The sequence below is a fragment of the Manihot esculenta genome, chromosome 2, assembly GCF_001659605.2.
Source record: "Manihot esculenta cultivar AM560-2 chromosome 2, M.esculenta_v8, whole genome shotgun sequence".
Lineage (NCBI taxonomy): Eukaryota > Viridiplantae > Streptophyta > Magnoliopsida > Malpighiales > Euphorbiaceae > Manihot > Manihot esculenta.
This window is the reverse complement of record NC_035162.2, coordinates 35,521,406-35,537,671: the sequence shown is the minus strand read 5'-3', so window position 1 is coordinate 35,537,671 and position 16,266 is coordinate 35,521,406. Positions and strand designations below refer to the sequence as shown.

General features: G+C 20.3%; 2 protein-coding genes across 3 annotated transcripts in view; both read left to right on the top strand.

Annotated features, from left to right (window-relative positions):
- LOC110608397 (disease resistance protein At4g27190) overlaps nucleotides 1-16,266 on the top strand; it is an 82,803-nt gene that overhangs the window by 14,737 nt on the left and 51,800 nt on the right. The window lies entirely within an intron of this gene.
- Nucleotides 1-16,266, top strand: part of LOC110608039 — a 61,709-nt gene that overhangs the window by 32,830 nt on the left and 12,613 nt on the right.

Here is a 16,266-nt window from a genome sequence, read left to right as displayed (position 1 = left end):
AATTATCAATTATTTATAATTTTGAGGCATGAACTTAATTATGTACGATTAACTTATATTATAGGTATTAACCATAATGCTGGAGGAGTAGTCTTTGACCAGCTCAGCCTTTTCCATTTTCAAATTTTTTTCAACCTATCCCATGCCTCTTTAAGTATTTTTCAAACCATGATTCTGTAGAAAATTGCCTCACACTGCTAAATGAATGTAGTTCAAAGTCTTTGGCCTTTTACTTCTTTTAGTTGAGCAATAATTGGATTTTGTCTCATATGTGGTGGTTTTTCATATGTTTTAGTAATTTTCTACAAAAACATTACTCGCGCCTTAACTTTTATTTTGATAGCCTAAATTTGATAATTTTCTTACGTAAATATTAGAGAATAAATTGGAGAAAAACTGAGATATAACATAGTGAAAATAACACATAAAAACTAACAGAAAATATCCTCTCAATAACCAAAAAACTTATAATATTTCAAAAACTCCACAATTCTTAAAGATAAAGAGCTTTAGTACCAAAGTTAAAACTAGGAGACTACAAATTCAGAGAAAATAGAAAGAGTTTTGAAATTTACTTTCTCATTATGTTTCTTCACATTATAAGTACTATTTATAGATGATTCTTGACCACTTTTTCATAAAATAATAAACAGGGTCAAAATTATAATAAACTCAACACAAAAAACTAAAAGTTTTTTTAAAAAAACCTAAAAGACATAATTCATACTAATGAAAAACTAAAAGACTTTATTAATATAATACTTAGTATCTAAGTGAACTTTTAGACTTTCTAAAATAGGATAAATTTTAACTTTCATTTTTATCAACTTTCTAAAAAAAAATTCTCATTAACTTCAACAGTTTTCAATTAACACCTATTATACCTTAGGGGATTTCATAACTTCTGTAAATAAATTTCTTAAGGGCAAAATGTTTCGTATTCTCATTTGTCTTCTTCTCAATCTTTTACTCTTTCTTTTCAACAATCTCAAGGAATTTGCATGATGGAACCTCCTGTTACAAACAATACTTCTTGATAAAAAGTTGCAGCTGCCATCATGAATGCTATGCCCATTGCCCAACCTATGCCCTTTTCAAAATTATTCCTTTACTATATTCAAGATTAAAATTTTTATTGGAAACAATTTCAAGAGATTGCAAGAACAAATCTTATCTATTCTAGATATGAAAGGAGTTGCTTTTGAACTTACAATAACTAAACCAGCTGAATCATCTTCCAAATAGTCGGTGTTGTGGGTTTACTCAAATAAGTTATATAGACATACGGTTCACCATGCACTTTCTAATAAACTATTTTCATGTATATTATTATTATATGAATCAATGCACTTTCACCATGCACCTTCTAATGAATCAATGACTACTAAATACAGTGTTAAAGATATGAAATTGTATATTACAAAGATATAAAAGTGAAAATAAATAAGTACCATAAAGTAATAAAAGTCCTAATATTAAAAAAATATAATATTGTAAAAGGAACTTGTTGGTCTATTCATAAAAATTGCCATATTTGTGAAATGATTATAAAAAAATATGAAAATGGAAAATTTCACTATGTACTTGAATCTAATAATCCCATGTTTAAAAAGAAGGGGAAATTATTTTGTTTATGAAAATTTAAGTCATCTGTATCTCATTGTAAGAAAATGATAAAAAAAAAAAATAACAATCCTCCTTAGCTAAAAACAAATTTGGTTGAAAGATAAAATATAATTATTTTAATTATTTCTCGAGCATTCTTATGACTAATATGTTAAAATGAGTGGTAGACTCTAGTACTATCAGACATATTTATACAAATAGAAATGCTTTTACCTTCGATTTTGGTTTTAGTGAAATCTTTGGTATACCCAATATGATAGCAAACTTAATTTATGTGGCTTTATGAGAAAAGATTAATAAATTATAATGAAAAAAATTAATATTTTTATGTTCAAATGCTATGGTAAGCAAGGACTCTTATACTTAATGTTTATGAGAAAATGAATAAAAATCCATCTTCTACCACTTACTATATGCTAGATACATATCAATATTTATTATATTAAAAAATATGATATCATGGTTTAATTTCTGAAATTAGTAATAAATGCTTAATTGAATATGAAAGCTATGTGAAAACTAAATTAACTAAAAATTCTTGCTTTCACTTTGAATTGCTTAATTTAATATATATTATTTTAAAAAGTTTAAAATAAATATAATAGATATAATAAAAAAATATTATATAACTTTTTGTATATTTATTAGGAAATTTTTTGAGAAATTCTGAATATATTTCATTTATATAAAGTTGAAACAAAAAATTAATTAATAAAAAATTCAAGAATTAGATTAAATAAAAATAGCAAATATGTTTTATTTAAACAATTCATAAAACTGTTATTTCTTATTCACCTGAATGTAATGCAAAAAATTCAAGAATTAGATTAATAAAGAAAAACAGGAACTTAAAGTGAATAATGAATACTTTATGATTTAATTCTTCTACACTTAATAATCTTAATAAAGAAGCATTATTATCTACCTATCATTTACAAATTAGGATTCTCTAAAAAAAATTTTAACAATACACCGCATAAACTTTTGATCATAGTGTTGCTCTTTAGAGTTTCAATACAATAATTTAATTTAGCAAGGAAACAATATTTTGGTATGCTCAATTGGATCATTTCTACATCACTCTCAATGCACAAATTCAACATTGCTCGCCTTTATCAAATGATAAAACATTCATTTGATCAGTTGATGGGACATACAATTCTACATTACCTAATTTTATTTTTTTTTCTATCAACGTTGATAGAGCAAGTTTTGAACTATGAATCAAGTCATAGTAGCAAAACAAGAAGTTATTATTGGAAACCAAACCACATTATCCGAACCATAAAAGAGTTCTTATAGAGACAAAACTTTGTGTAGATGCACTTATTGAACAACAATTCGACAAAGAGTTGTCTTTAATGCAAAAAAAAAGTAACACCAAATGTAATAGTAATGTAAGATATAGGTAAAATAATTGAAGTGTGCAAGACATTCAGCAAGAATGTAGGAGTAGTTATCCAAAGCGCACTAGAGGACTATCTCAAGGGTGTCTACTTTAGCTCCTATAGAGATAAAACAACTAAGTGAAGACTCAAACATGACAATAATGAAAACGCATCTATCCACTTTAAAGAAGTAAGAAACACAACAGGAGAGGAATCCGAGAAGAGAGTGGAGGAGAGGAGTACTATATTTTATTTTTAATAGAGGGTATTTCGGAAATTAGAAAATTTTACTATATTGACTAATAGTTAAAATAATTAAAAATGACCGGTTATCATGAAATTAAATTATAAAGACATTTTAATATAATTTATAAAATACAAAGGCAATTTAATTAGTTACGTCAAATTATTATAGAGATACAATAATAATTTTATATTTTTTTGATATAATAATGGTCGAAGAAATTTTTTATTTTCTTTCGAAGTAAAAATTAGGGAAATTACTTTTTAGTTCTCGAGTATAGCGTAATTAACGGATTTGTCCCTCTATTTTTAGAACTCAACACTTTCGTCCCTGAGATTTAATTCCGTCAAAATTATAGGTTCCTCCATCAAAAATGCCGTTAGTGACAGAAAAAATGACCGAACTACCCTTTTTAGAACTCAACACTTTAGTCCCTGAAATTTAATTCCTACAAATTTATAGGTCACGCTTTCAAAGAATTGAAGGAAAAAAATACGTTTTCATCCCTAAGATATTACATAATTAACATATTTGTCCCTCTATTTTTCGAATTCAACACTTTAGTATCTGAAATTTAATTTCGTCAAAATTCAAGGAAGAAAATCTCAAACTCAATCTCTATAAACAAATAAAAATTTCAATAAATTTAAGATTTCAATTCAGTAAAGATAATAAAAATCAAAATATATAAAATTTAAATTATTAAAAATAAAAAGTTAAAACTTAATATAAATTGCTTTTGTGATATCATTCGCTATCGATCACTTCTCGCTATTTGAAAAATTCATTAAAACGTTTTTAACATTTTAAAAAGTCTACTAGTTAGACTTTTCGTTAATTTTAGTCATTAAGTATTATAAAAAAAATATATAAAATACTCTTGATATTGAGGGACTAATTAGTAAACTTTTTAATAATTTGAGGGACCAACTAATAATTTTTTCTAAATTATAGGGACTAAATAGTAAAATATTTAGTGATAAAATTAATAGAGGAATTAACTAGTAGACTTTTTAAAATGTCAATGATATTTTAATATATTTTCAACATATGAAGGGTTTAGGTGAAGAGGTGAAAAACATGAAATACTAAACTGAATTTTATCTTTAAACTTTCCATATTCACACTTTAACCTACTAAACTCTTTACCATGTTTCAATTTAGTTTTTAAACTTTCGATATTTATAGATTGACTTACTAAATTATGGTTTTAGTCTTTAAAAATCCTTTTCACTTAAGTAAACATGACGGATTTTAATAAACACTTCAAGCAAGTACGTCGGGAAACCCTAAGCACCTCCCAAAAGTGACTCATTTTTTCCTCGCTAATCATACTGTCTACTTTATTTCTGAATATGTCCGTTTTTTTATTTGAGTTTTCTATGATTCAGTTATTAGCATGTTAGAGTTATGCTAGCACTTCCCCTAAATAGTTCGAGGTAATCTAGCATCTCCTCTAATGCCACTTACTCTAATAGTGAAATAATATAACCCATACATAGTGATGTCACTACTCTAACTATAGGCTTAAAGATGTTACAACAGTCCACTGTATCTTTATTACGCCTATAATCGCGGAATTACCGATCTATTCGCTGATAATATCTCTTATCAAGCAGCCGGCCACATCGTCGCTGGATTATCAAGAAAATATTATATTTATCTCTATCTTCTTATAATATAAAAGGAAAAGAATCACAGAGCTAAAGGTAAATTATTATTTTACACCACTCAACTTCCAAGCAATTCATTATATTCGTCTTATCCTCCAATATATTAACTTGAGTATCGGAGTGGCTATCATGGGCACCCACCATTTCACACTCTCTTTCCTGCAGGTTTAGCTAATCACAGCACAACTCTATTTTCTAATCTCATCAACTCTATATTTTTTAGTTAGTAAATAATTTAAGTTTTAAAATTTATTTAGTTAACTATTAATTGAAAAAATTAATTTAAATTGAAAAAATAAATTATTATAAATATTAAAACTATAAAAAAATTAAATTATTATAGTCTAACATTAAAATTTAACAAAAAGAATTATTTTATTAATGATATGCAACTTTAAAAACTAACTTGTTTCATATTTTATATCATTATTGCATTAAGTATTTTTTTCAATCATATTAATATAAGTAATTTATTTAAGTATTTGTATTTGTATTACTTTTAATTTCATACATCTACAAATTTAATAAAGACGTATATAAATTTTTAAAATTAATTTATTTATTTGTATTAAAATTATTAATTTAATATATTTAAAAAATATTTAATATAAAATTATTATAAAATATTTGGATATAAATTAAATATTAGAGAATTAAAGGTTATGGATTTAAAATTTATATAGTAGATTATACTGCAAATTAAATATGCAATTTTTAATATAATAATTATTTTATTAATAAAATAAAAATTTAAAGGCTAAATTATTTGGTAACTAAAAAGATTGTAAGTTTTAAGTTTTTAAATATTATATACATAAAATATTGTCCATACAGTATTACAAACGTCCGGTAAGAATAGTATATTTAATTTTTATTTTTATATATTATATATATATTTATTAATATTATTATTATATAAAATAATACTACTCCTACCACATTTTAAAAGTTTGGCAAGAGTAATGATAATTATTAAATAAAAAATTGCTACTTAGTGATATAAAGAAATTAATTGGTTGGTTCTTTAATTTTAAAAAATATATTAAAATATTTTAAATATTTTAAAAAAACTATAAATTAATCCTTTTATTAATTTTTATTATTATATATTTTATTATTTAATTTTTATAATTTTAAAAAATTTATTAATTAATTTTTTAAATTTTTAAAAAATTTAGTAATTAATCTCTTTATATTCGAAAAATTTTAATAAAATTTTAAACTTTTTTATAATATTACTAATCAATAAATTTTTTAAAATATTAAAAATATTTTAATACAATTTTTAAAATTGATAAACTAACTATAAATTTGATTAAGTAGTAAGTTTTACTTATTAAATTTATTATTTAACTATTATCGAAATTTAAAAGTATGGTAAGAATTATTTTATTTTTTTAAAAAAATAATTAAAAACTATCCTATTTTATAGATATACGGTAATTTTTACTCTAATTTAAAAAAAAAAAACTTATTTTTTAAGTTCTGGTATAAATATATTGTTTTTTTTTTTTAATTTGATTGGACAAAAACCCAATAATTGACCCCTGCACTTGCCCACAACTCTTCTTCTTCTAGATTTTTTTTTTTTTTACTACACAAAATTACATTAATTCAATTAAGATATAAATAGTCATTATAGGATAAGGAAGTGGATATATATATGTGGTCTTTAATCATTAAAATCGATTGATTATTTATTTGTGGAGCCCACTGTAATAGACCTCTGCACTTGCCATAACCTTTCTTCTTTTCTTTTATGATAAAGGACTCATAACTTTTTTTTTTTTTCCTTTTCTTCTTTTCTTTTCCTTTTTTTTCTTTTGAATTTATGACTATTGAATTAATTACATTTATCAATAATAAGAGATAATAGCAAATAATTTTAATCCATTAGTGTTTTAATATATATATATATATATATATATATATATATATATATATATATATATATTCCTACTTAAATTTATATATATCATATTATTAAATTTAACGAAAATAATAGATCATCATATTAATTAGTACCATAAATTAATAATTTAGTATAATTCAAAAAGAATAATTGTATGTCAAATAAAATCTAAACTTTTAAATTTTAATAATTATATTCTAAATTTTTCTTTATAAATATACTCAAATTTAACTTTTTAAATTTTAATATAATAGTTAAAAAGTTACTATCAATTTAATTAACTCAAAATGATTGAGGATATTAGAAGAAAATAAATAAGTTATAAATTAGACTAAAAGTAGCTATTTTCGATAAATTAAATTAATTGTTGTTTTAATTTTATCATATAGATTTTATTAGTATGTACAATAATTGTTTACAGAAATGGTATGTATGTTTTAGCTAATTAAATTCTCACATCTTAAAATACTTATATTACATGTATTCTCTTTTTGATCCTGACATTGTTATCCTTAAATATTTTGGATGATACATAGAATGTTAAAGAATATTGAATTATCAACGCAAAGGTGATGTCAAACATGAAAGTCATATCAAAGATATATTGTGAAATGACTTCTTTATACAAGATATTGCTTTTCTAGATAAGGAAAATGTGATTCTTGATTTTTTAGAGGTAACATCATTAATATTCATAATCTATAATGATGCATAAATTATATTATCAATGCAAAAAGTATTAGAAAGTAAGTTATCTATTCATAAAATATATCATTTAAAATTATAAATAAATTAAATCAAAATTAAAAAATTAAACCTAACAAAATTAAAATTAATTTTGAATATTTATTAAGAAAAAAAATAAAATTTAGAGTAATAATCACTCAAATTGATAAAATTAAAATTTCTTTTATAATTATATTAAAATATTAATTTAAAATATTGATTAGAAAATGATGAGACGTTTCTATTAAATTTAATTATTTACTTTAATAATATAAATAAATTTAGGTGATGAGTATACGATATATTAGTTAATTTTTTTATAATTTGAGATATATTTTATTAAAATGCGAATAATTCAAGATTTTTTTTTAACATGTTTCTAACAATATTGATCAAAATTAATAGCCATTAACTACCATTATTGGCAAAATATTGATACCAATTTGGAACTTTAAGGAAAGAGAGAAAAATTGCTGAGAGTTGGTGAGAGAAGACAGTTCTAGGTTTTCAACTTTTTCTCTATTATTTGAATTTGACTAAATTTTTTAATGGAAAGTAAATAGAAATTAAATGAAAGGATTAAATTATTAATCAAACAAAAAATAAGGAATGTTTTAATGAGTTTAGAAAAATATAAGATTAATTTGTAAATAATGATAATAGTTAAAGATAAAATTGTAATTTTTTTTATTTTAAAAAATAATATTATCAAAAAATTAATTTTTCATAATTAAAATTTTACATTTAAATTAAAATAAAAAATTTAAATTATTTTGAAATAGTAGTTAAAAAAAAAAAGAAGGAAACATGCGTTTTTTTGCATTTTGAGCAGAAGATAAAACAAAAAGAGAATAAAAAATTATTAACATCAAATTTTAATTTTGATGAAAAGAAATTATTATGATAAATAGTTTCTAAATTTTAATATAATTAACGAATCAATATTTATATTTTTAAAATTAAGTAATTAAATTTTTCTATAATTAAGTTTTTCAAATTAAAAGTTTTTTTATTCATAATTCTATTAGTCAATAGATTAAATAAAAAATAAATATTTTAAATATTTAAAATATCATCATGACTATTTAAGTCCTGCAAATGTTAATGAATATTTATTTTAAAAAAATTATAATTTAATTCCTGAATTTTAGTATAATTAATGAATTAATCTTTATATTTTTAAAATCGATCCTTTAAAATCCTCTATATTTAATTCACACAAAACTAATAGATAGTTAAACTCCTGAAAATATTTTTTATAAAAATCTACAACCTATTTAAACTTACTTGGTATCACTTAAAAATGATTAAAAATTAAACTTTTTTTTTTGTCAAAATTGAATGAAAAAGCCATTTACAAAAGTTTGAAAGTTATCAAATATTTTAATAAATAGAAATTGAAGGATAAAAAGTGATAAAAAATAGTTGAATATGATAATTTGGATAAAAGTTACTAGGAACTTGAGTGTTTTTTAAATTTTAATAAATGAAAAAAATAGATGGAATCCTAATTTTTTAATAGTTTTAATTTTAAAAAGGGCAATAAAGATATTTTTATATTTTTAACGATAAATAATAAATAGAAGAACTGAAGTTTAAACAAACTGATTATACAAAGATTCAAGTATTTTATTTTAAAAATATATTAATCAATTTACTAATTATATTAAAATTTAAGGACTAAAGTATGATTTACTCTTTAAAGAGAACAATAAAAATATTTCACGCTTTCAACCGTAAGAAATCAATAGAAAGACTATAATTTGGAGTATTAATTATAGAAAGATTTAAATATTTGATTTAAAAAATATAGGGATGAATCCATTAATCATACTAAACTCAAATATTAAAGTGTAATTTACTAATAATTAAAAGAAAAACACAAAATTTTAATGTAGTGTAGCCTTTAAACATGGGACTATATACACTAGCATTTATTTTCCATTATCCATAATAAATGCATCCATTATAAGTTCATGTTATTTATCTATCAATCTAATTACACGCAATCAATCATTCACCGAAAACTAATCATAATAAATATATTTATTATTCACTATAGGTCTTCAGTTTAAAAATAACCCTACATATTACTATAATTACATTATATATTACAAAAGTGTGTCACATCACGATAGATAAAAACTCCCTTCTCCACAATTGGATAAAATTTTTTCTACAATAAAAAAGTCTCTCACTATAGTGGACAAAATTTTATATTCAACTAAGCAAAACTATACCTTTACTAATTATAGTGTTTGACTTTTTGGTTCTCATCTAATTTTAGGAATAATACATGAATAAAAAATCTACCCTTTATAATTCTCTATCTATAAAGAAATAAATATTTCACAATAGAGTATCTCATTAGAGTTATAAGTCAAAAATATCACAATAATTAATTTTAAAAAAATTAAGAAAAATAATAAAAAACTTAAATTTATGACTATTGAATTAATTACATAAATTGATTATATTTGCGCAGAATAAAAAAAGTATCTGCCGTGAAATCTGAAAATATTTATGTATTTGAATTCTTGTGGAATATAATGTAATTTCATATAATTTTTAAACTCTGGATTATATGTATAGTTCGCAGAAAATAAGTGATTATATATGTGTGATGTAAAATCAATATTTACTTGTATAATTTAATTATTTTAATCATGAAAAATTTATGATTTTCCAACAAAAATATATTAAAATTGAGAAAGCTTAAATTTTGTTACTATTATAATTATATTTACATAGCCTTCACCATTAGATTACAAGCAATAAGATGCAAATAATTATTGTAAGAGCGGTAAATTAGCCTTTATAATCTTTACAACTAAAGTGATTGTTTGCGGAAAATGAAACTGCTTATAATAATTGAGTTTTTTTATTTTCTTTTTCTTTTAATTAAAAAAAGGCATACCGTATTTATTTTTTTAAAAAAAGAGTTATTTTGAATTTGCTTTACCATAATTATTGCAAGAAGATGGTGATAAAAAAAGTAAAAACCAATCGTTAAGATGTCAAAGAGATATTGACAACATTGGTTAATTTAATTTTTAATTAGGTAAAATTCAATGGAATTACATTTTTTAAAATAAATTAAATTTAAAACAATTTAAATAACAAAAAATTTTCACATTTTCCTGCTTTTGGAACTTGTGATTGATTATGAATATCATGAACCTCTCCATAAAGAGAATAAACAACAAATTTTTAGAATTATATGCAGGAAATAAAGAAATACGTTCCACTCGAAGAAAGAAAGACTCGAACATCTCCAACCCTCAGTTTATTATCAAGACTCTCTTTTCCCTGAATAAGACGAATTTCAACATAAACTTATTGTTATCAGGTACAGTACAATGTATCTCTATTACGCTTATAATTGCGAGATTACCAACTTATTCGCTGACGATATTCTTTATCAAGCAGTCGGCCATATCATCGTTAAATTATCAAGAAATGTTATATTTATTTTCATATTCTTATAGTATAAAATAAGAAAAATCACATAAATAAAAATACGTTATTCTCTCACACTACTCAAATTCTAAACAATTCATTATATTCGTCTTATCCTCAGTATATTGATTTGAGTATCAGAATGGCTACCTATCTCATATTTTCTTTTATGTAGGTCTAACTAATCACATCACAACTCTGGTTTCTATCCTCATTTAACTCTATATTTTTTAGTTAGTAAATAATTTAAATTTTAAAATTTTATTTAGTTAACTATTAACTAAAAAAATTAATTTAAATCAAAGGGACTAAATTATTATAAATATTAAAACTATAACAAATTAAATTATTATAGTCCAACATTAAATTTAACAAAATAACTATTTTATTAATGAAATGCAATTTTAAAAACTAACTTGTTTCATATTTTATATCATTATTGCATCAAGTATTTTTTCAATCATATTAATATAAGTAATTTATTTAAGTATTTGTATTTGTATTTTTTTTTTAATTTCATACATCTACAAATTTAATAAAGACATATATAAATTTTTAAAATTAATTTATTTATTTTTATTAAATTTATTAATTTAATATATTTAAAAATATTTAATATAAGATTGTTATAAAATATTTTAATATAAATTGAATATTAGAGAATTAAAGATTATGAATTTAAAATTTATATAGTAGATTATACTGCAAATGCAATTTTTAATATAATAATTATTTTATTAATAAAATAAAAATTTAAACACTAAATTATTTAGTAACTAAAAAAATCATAAATTTTAATTTTTTAAATATTATATACATAAAACATTGCCCATACAGTACTTCAAACATGCGGTAAGAATAGTATATTTAATTTTTACTTTTATATATTTTATATACATATGTTTAATAATATTATTATTATTATATAAAATAATACTACTCTTACTACATTTTTAAAATGCGGTAAGCACAACGATAAATATTAAATGAAAAAATTATTATTTAATTTTTATGGTATGAAAGAAGTTATTAATTATTTTTTAATTTTAAAAAATATCTTAAAATATTGTTAAAATTTTGTAAGATTTATAATTTAATTTTTTATTAATTTTAGTTATTATGTATTTTATTATTTAATTTTTATGATTTTGAAAATTTTATTAATTTATTTCTTAAATTTTTTAAAAAATTATTAATTAATTTCTTTATATTTGAAAAATTTTAAATTTTTTTATAATATTTAAAAGTTAAAATTAATAAAAAAATTAATTAATAAATTTTTTAAAATATTAGAAACGTTTTAATATATTTTTTAAAATTAATAAATAAATTAATAAATTTTTATATTATAAAAATTAAGTGCTAATTTTTTTTTATTAAATTTATTACATAACAGTTATCAAATTTTAAAAGTATGATAAGAGTTATTTTATTTTTTATAAAAAAGTAATTAAACACTATTATATTTTATAGATATACGGTAATTTTCACTCTTAATAAAATTTATTTTTTAATTTCTAGTATAAATATAGATTTTTTTTATTTGATTGGACAAAAATCCAATAATTGACCCCTGCACTTGCCCACAACTTTTCTTCTTCTAGATAATCAATGTAGCTAAACAAGTGGATATATATATATATATATATATATATATATATGTGGTCTTTAATAATTAAAACTGATTGATTTTTTATTTGTGGAGCCCACTACAATAGACCTCTGCACTTGCCATAACTTTTCTTCTTTTCTTTTCTTTTCTTTTCTTTTTTTCTTATGAATTTATGACTATTGAATTAATTACATCTTATTGATAATAAGAGATAATGGCAAATAATTTTAATTCTATTCGTGTTTTAATATGTATATTTCTACTTAAATTTATATATATATATCATATTATTAAATTAAAAAAATTAAATTTAATGAAAATAATAGATCATTGTATTAATTAGCACCATAAATTAATAGTTTAGTATAATTTAAAAAAATAATTGTACGTAAAATAAAATCTAAACTTTTTAATTTTAATAATTATATTCTAAATTTTTCTTTCCAAATTTACTCTAAATTAATTTTTTGATTTAATAAATTTTTGAATTTTAATTTAATTTACTTATAAATTCCAATGACAAATTTTTAAAAATTAATAACTGATTTTTTGACACATTTTTATATCAATAAATATAATTTTTTTTGAATCATTTAAGTTATAGTACCGTATGATATTAAGTTATAGTACCGGTGTGATACTAGTTTTAAAAAATCAAGAATACCTAACTTTTTATTTGTAAAATTAATTATAATTTTCATATTCAGTTCAACAGAGTTAATTGGCTAATATTAATTTAATTACTTTAAAATGACTGAAATTATTAAAAAAAAGTCATAAATTAGACTAAATTGATAAATTAAATTGATTGTTATTTTAGTTTTATTGTCTAAATATGATAAATATGACTAATTTTTGAAAAAAAAAAGAATGTGATTCTTGATTTTTTAGAAGTAGTATCATTAATAACCTATAATTATGCATAAATTATATTATCAATGCAAAAGGTGTTAGGGAGTAAGTTACCTATTTATAAAATATGTCATTTAAAATTATAAATAAATTTAATTAAAATTAAAAAATTAAACCTAACAAAATTAAAATTAATTTTGGATATTTGTTAAGAAAAAAATAAAATTTAAATAATAATATCTAAAATTGGTAAAATTTATTTTTTTTTATAATTATATTAAAATATTAATTTAAAATATTGATTAGAGGATAACAAAATACTTTTATTAATTTTTTTTAAACTGAAAATTGAGGATTGGAGAAGTAAAATTTAAGATTTTTTAAATTTACTACACTTACCACCAAATTAGACCTGTGAGTGTATATTTTTATTAAATTTAATTATTTAACTTAATAATATACATAAATTTAGATGATTAGCATATGATGTATTAGTTAATTTTTTATAATTTGAGATATATTTTATTAAAATGTGAATAATTTAAGATTTTTTTTAACATGTTTCTAACAATATTAATCAAAATTACTAGCCGTTAACTACCAATATGGCAAGATATTGATACCAATTTGTAACTACCATTACAAATATAAGACTAATTTGTAAATAATGATAATATTTAAAGATAAAATTGTAATTTTCTTTTTATTTTTAAAATAATATTATTAAAAAATTAATTTTTCATAATTAAAATTTTACATTTAAATTAAAATAAAAAATTTAAATTATTTTGAAATAGTAGTTTAAAAAAAAAGAAACATGCGTTTTTTTACATTTTGAGCAGAAGATACAATAAAAAGAGAATAAAAAATTATTAACATAAAATTTTAATTTAGATAAAAAAAATTATTATGATAATACGTTTTAATCCTTATATTTTAATATAATTAACAGATCGATCTCTATATTTAATATAATTAACGGATTGATCTCTATATTTTAAAATTAAATAATTAAATTTTTCTATAAGTAGTTCTTCCAAATTAAAAGTTTTTCTATTCATAAATTTATTAGTCAATAAATTAAACAGATAATAAATATTTTAAATACTTAAAATATTATCATAACTACTTAAGTCTATGCAAATATAGATAAATATTTTATTTTAAAAAAAATTATAATTTAATATCTAAATTTTAGTATAATTAATGAATTAATTTTTATATTTTTAAAATTGATTCTTTAAAGTCTCTTATATTTAATCCACACAAAACCACATCCATTTTATTTATTGTAAATATTAGTTTAAAGCTAATGAGTGGTCAAACTCTTTAAAATAATTTTTTTAAAATATATTTTATAAAAATTTACAACTTACTTAAACTTATTAAGTACCACTTAAAAATAATTAAAAATATAATTTTTTTTTTGTGAAAATTCAATGAAAAAGCTATTTAAAAAAGTTTTGAAGTTATTAAATATTGAAATATTTTTATAAATAAAAATTGAAGAATAAAAGTGATAAAAAAATAGTTGAATATTATAATTTGGATAAAAATTACTAAGAAGTTGAATATTTCTTAAATTTTAATAGTTAAGAAAAAATAGATAGAATTCTAATTCTTTAATGATTCTAATTTTAAAAAGAATAATAAAAATATTCTTATATTTTCAGCCATAAATAATGATTTGGCTAAAGTGATAGTCAAACTCCTTTTAAAAGCATTTTACTTTTTAACTAATTTACAATAAATTTGTTCAATATTTTTTTTTTTTCAGAAAAATTGTCCAAATTTAATAAATTTTGATATGAGTATGGATTAATTGTGTTTATGTAATCTTATTTAACCTTATTCAACATTTTAAATTTGTTTTTTAATACTTAACAATTACAATTAATTAATAAATTTTTTAAAATAAATATTTTTATTTAAAAAAATAAAAATAGAAATTTCTATTTAAAAAAATTATCTATATATTTATTTCAACATTATTTAAAATAATAGATGGAATTGTTTTCTATTTTACTTTTCTAAGCTTATTATAAATACCTTTAATACAAGACTGATTCATATAAATATATCTGAGATATTAATTTATTATTTGTGGTACTGGTAATAGAAGAAACACCGACAGAAAAAAACAGAGGACCCATTTTTTTTTTTTTTTCTATGGGAAAGGACAGAGGAATCAATTGTGTGGAGCCCATATGATAATTGAGCTCAGCATATTGACTATAACTTCTTCACTTGCTCTTCTGCTTCTCAGTGTATTCAATTTGGCTTTAATTCTCGGTAGAAATCAACCTATCATTTTGCTCTCAGCGTACTCTGATTTCTGTTCAACTGCTGAAGGTAACAAGTTTCTTTTAAATGAAGTACTTAATTTCATAATTTCTTTGATACTGTTTGTCTGTTTATTCAGATTTTTTATTTATTTATTTGATCATATTTTATACTATTTTTTATGGTAGATTTGCAAAACAGAAACCCTTTCGATTTTTTTTTATTTCTCAGGTATTTATTTATTTTTCTTTACTTTAGATCTGTTCCTGATAAAAAAGTACTTTTGTGTGTCTCTCATTATATTATGTTTTTATTTAAAAATCTGTACTCTGAAATCTTTACTCAGCAAAAATTACTTTACTGTTTGATTTTTATTTTTTATTTTCTTTAATTATTTTTAGTAATAATCAAGTGATCATATTGCTCCATCTGTCTCTCTCTTTGCATGCTTTGATAATGCTAAAGGTAACAAGCTTTCCTTTTATTTTTTT